Below are 4,993 nucleotides of genomic sequence, written 5' to 3'. Positions count from 1 at the left end.
ATCTGCTATTTTTGCTACTTTTGAATTGGAATCCTGAATTATCTTTTGTTATTATTTTTTATTGGAATCATTAAATGTAACATTTTTTGTAATTTCAGATGCATTATTTAGTTATACTTACGTTAACTTTATGAACTTAAATACAAATACACTGGACAAAAAAAAAATGCTTTTATTACTGCTAGTACAAGTCTTTCAACTACTCGTATAGACTGAAAGTAATTAAAGCGGGTCAGGTTTGCATGTTTGGAATTGTAACAGCTGAAATCAATCATATTTCAATAATCCGATATTAACCTGCGGGCCGCATTAAGTGATGGTGGGGGATTTCTTTATGGCATACAGCTCATGAATATCAAGTCCATATTTCACAATATTACAATATTACATGAGACCACTCAAAACAATGATTTATAATAGAGAAATGTCAACCTTCTGACGTCCAGTTGGAAGTTTCCACAATCAGTCATCTGCAATGCTTTATCTTAAACAATATTTTTTTTTTAGATTAATCTGTAAGTTTGATTCATTCGCCAAAGCTTGCTTATCATTGACTTTCTCAACACCTCTCTAGGCCTAGTTGTCTCCACCAGGCCAAAAGGCATGTAGTCAGGGGATATAAAAAGAAAAAAAGAAAAACATAGAATAAATTCCTTACCAATACATTTCTTCATGTGTTTGTAAAGGTGTCTAGAAACATATCTAACAACGTTTGAAATTCAATATCCCTAAGGGAATCTGTGAAAGCTGCTGAAAGTTACCATTCACTTTACTCGGGTAGGTTCCCTCACAAAAACATGCAGTAATCCTGGTCTCTATACTGCCTCCCCCTGGCCAGCCGGGGCGCCTGATGGAGGGGAAAGGAACTGGTTGGAATAACATGTTCCTTCCAGACGTTACGTCCTACCAGGGAAACTCCCCCCTGTCAGGTGATAAGAAGTGGCCTGCTCACTCCTCGTGCACTGAAGGAAGCATGAGCTCAGTTCAGGGCTCTGCCCAGGTTGGCAGAGGGAGAGCAGAGCCCAGGATTACAGCTTAGGCATTGGCACTGGGTGAAAAATGGGTTACAAATTTGTGGGATAAAACTTTAGAAGGGAAAAAGAAAGGAGGCGTTTTACATAAAGCTAGTGTTGGTAATTATTTAACAAAGGCAATTAACAAATGCCACTCTAATGCCACTGTGACGCACACGCTCCCTTGGTGCAGTAGCGATAACAAGTCCTACTGGAAGCGTTATGTCTTCTTTCTATATTCTTTGGGGCGTTATTTTGTCTTTCTCTGGTGTTGTTGGTGTTACTTCCATGATGTTGTCTTAAACTATCCACACAGAACAAGAATATGCCGCTCGAATGACTCTGTGTTTCTGTTATGTTTCCAATGGGACTACAGTTCATTATAATGACTCTGTCTGTGCTAGTGTGTTTCTGTTATGTTGCCAGTGGGACTACCGTTCTGTGCAGCAATGACGACTTCCATTACTGACCTTTTGGGAGCTGTAGTTCCAGACTCTATCTATATAGCATTCGGAGGTTGTGGAATAGTTGTCTGGCTACGCGCAGGACTATAGGGCTCAAGAGACATGCTAAAGAAATATGGACAGGATATTTCACCACCGGCAGCATGAAACTAACTGACCAGGAAGACAGCTCTGACAGCTCTTTTATACTGGAGTTTCTCTTGTGATTGGTCCAGGCTGGAGGGGGGTGGAGCTCTTCATCAGGTCTCCTCCCACTCCACAGAGTCCACACACACACACACACGCACGCACGCACAAACGCGCGCGCGCGCACACACACACACACACACACACACACACACACACACACACACACACACACACACACACACACACACACACACACACACACACAGGAGCTGAACTGATATTGAAGTGAGCAGACTGCCAAGCCATACTGGGAATAATAATATAATATAAAAATATAACTAGAACCCAAAATGAGGGGGGTAAGAGAAAGAGGAGAGAAGGAGTGAGAGAGCAATATGCTATTTTGAAAAGATTGTTATTCATTTGAAAACATGAAATGGGACATTCTGCATTATGAGTACTTTTACTTTTGGTACTTTAAGTATATTTTGATGCCAACACTTTTGTACTTTTACTCAAGTAAGCTACATTTTGAATAGGCTACTATTACTCGTAACAGAGTATTTCCACATTGCAGTATTGATACTTTTAAATGCGAGTATTTCTTTTTCCACCACTGCCATCTTGTTACCACATGTGGATTCTTTCCATGCCCACAGTCAGATCATATGAACTGGAACTGTGCCACATCATCATCATAAACAGTCATATGCAGGGACGTGCTGGCCATTGGGAAAAGCGGGACAACTCCCAAACGGCCGGTTCATTCCCGGCCGGTCCAGGCCGGCCATTAGGAAAATAAAATAAAAATAAAATTAAATGTCAGCCTTTGTTACATTTTGGGGGCTGGGCGGCCAACACAGTAAATCGTCACTGTCGGGCAGAAACCTCATATCTCCAAGTTGCAAATTAGTAATTTTTTTCGCAAAGCAAAGCCCTGCTTCATCATACAAGGCCGTCTCACAAAAGTAGTGAAAACAGCAGATCTACATGCACACAACGCCTCGCGGTGCGAGGCGTTGTGTGCTTGTAGATCGGCTGTTTTCACTGGTTTAAATCATTTCTAAAATGATAAATACAAAACAAACGGTTTTGGACATACAAGGTTTCCACCCGACAACAACAAAATATAGGCCTAAAGGCCCTTTTCCACCGCCAGCGATAACGATGACGATAGCCATAAAATATCAGAGCGATAATTATGCCTTCACATTGATGTCCGATAAAGTTATCGGACATCAATGTGAAGAGGCGCCAATTAACAGCCGCTCGCGCAGAGCGCACCTCGAGCTGTTTGTCAGAGACCCAGTTCCATATCACTGTGATCTTAACCACATCGTTGTTGATCCTAACGATGTAGTTGTCGGCTATCGTTGTCTTTATCGGTGTTGGGTGGATGCTGCCGATCCACTTCAATTGAAAAGCCACTTTTTTAAATCGTTATCGTCATCGCTGCCGGTGGAAAAGGGCCTTAACATTCATATGAACTGGAACTGTGCCACATCATCATACACAGTCATATGAACTGGAACTGTGCCACATCACACACCAGTAAGACTCCCTAATCGGGAGGTCGCATACACAAACGTTAGATAGATAGATACCTTTATAATCCCAAGGGGGAAATTCAGTCACCCAGAGTCACACAGCAGTTAAGGTTACAAGTTACAGGACAGTAAGAAAAAGAAAAAGGATTGTTGTGGACAGCCAAGCGGAAAAAAAACAAAAAGAAAAAAACAAGTGGAATCAACAATACAGGAGAATCAACCATACAGAGCAACTATAAGTTAAAAAATCACACTCGTGTGAACTGAGCGGTGGTGTGTGTGTGTGTGTGTGTGTGTGTGTGTGTGTGTGTGTGTGTGTGTGTGTGTGTGCAACAGCGCCCCTCCCTTACAGTTTTTTTTCGATTGCTAAAACACATTTTTCAAAACTGTACGTTTGTTTCAAAACTGCACACACAAAACTCCAAACATCAAACACAAATTGCTAAACCCTGGCATCCCTTTGCAAAACAACTCTTTGCCATCAAATCTCTTAACATGTTCACAAAATGGAACTCGTGTTTTCATTTGGTAAACACAGCCATATTTTCACATGACACACACATGCATTCATTGAATAAACACAACTAGCTTTTGGCTGAACACTACCAAGCATGAACAGAACACTGAAGAGCAAAATTGAAAACACAATTGTCGAAATGGAACAGACTGAATGAATGTCAATTACTCTGGTAAATGAACCAATTCCCTTTTTGTAAAATGACCCAGTGTATGCCCACTAATCTCATAGACAAACATAAAACAGCACACAAATATGCAGACAAAACATTTTATTGACTGTAGGTCCAAACGTTTACCCCCAAACACTCCAAACACACAACGCCTCGCATCGCGAGGCGTTGTGTGCTTGTAGATCGGCTGTTTTCAATAGTTTTGTGCGACAGTCTTGTATGATGTAGCAGGGCTTTGCTTTACCAAAAGACGTACACATTTGAAACTTGGAGATACAAGTTTTCTGCCCGAGAGTGACAATATTTTAGTGATTACAGTATGTTGCGAGGAAAACGTTGAGATAATAGCCATTTTGGTTAGAACTGACTGAAAATAACTTTGTACTTCAAGTTTAAAATTATACTAAATAATATTTTTTCAAGTGTCCAAATAAATTCCAAATATTATCAAATGATCTCGCGGCACCCCTGGACTGCCGTCGTGGCACCCCAGGGTGCCCCATCAACCACTTTGAAAACCCCTGGCCTAGAGTGCCGCATGAAGCCCTGACAGGCCTCAAAGCCCACATCTCCACAAGCCTCCTCCATGGCCTGAAGCAGTGGGACCTGGCTCTGAATTGCTCGCCTGACCCGAAAGTTTAGAGATTTGAATATTTGTGTGTTGTGGATTGATGCTTTGAGATTTTATGTGTGTGCAAACCTGAAAAGTGTGTCTTGTGTTTTGACAACAAGGTGATGTGAAATTTACATCAGAGTGTAAAGAAGGAAAGTCAGAGTCTAATATGATAAGGAAATCTAAAGTAGTAACAAATTGAGTCAAGCGATTGGGGACAGAAGTAAAGGTTGTGAAAATTGTGCCAAATTTTTGAAAAATGTGTTTTAGCAATCGAAAAAAACTGTAACATGTGTGGTCAGAAAAGGTTACTGCAGGGCCAGGCTACGGACACGGAGACATACAGACAGACAGACAAACAGACAGACAGACAGACAGACCCACACACACGGCCACGTATAGGAGCGTTGTGACCACCGCTCAAAAATATACAAATAAAGTGTCAAGATCAGTAGAAAAAGACAACACAACAAAGAGAGAGAGAGAGAGAGAGAGAGAGAGAGAGAGAGAGAGAGAGAGAGAGAGAGAGTTGTTTTTG

The sequence above is a fragment of the Nannobrachium achirus genome (assembly GCF_963921795.1).
Source record: "Nannobrachium achirus genome assembly, chromosome: 11".
In the NCBI taxonomy this organism is placed as follows: domain Eukaryota; kingdom Metazoa; phylum Chordata; class Actinopteri; order Myctophiformes; family Myctophidae; genus Nannobrachium; species Nannobrachium achirus.
This window is presented reverse-complemented; position numbering follows the sequence as displayed.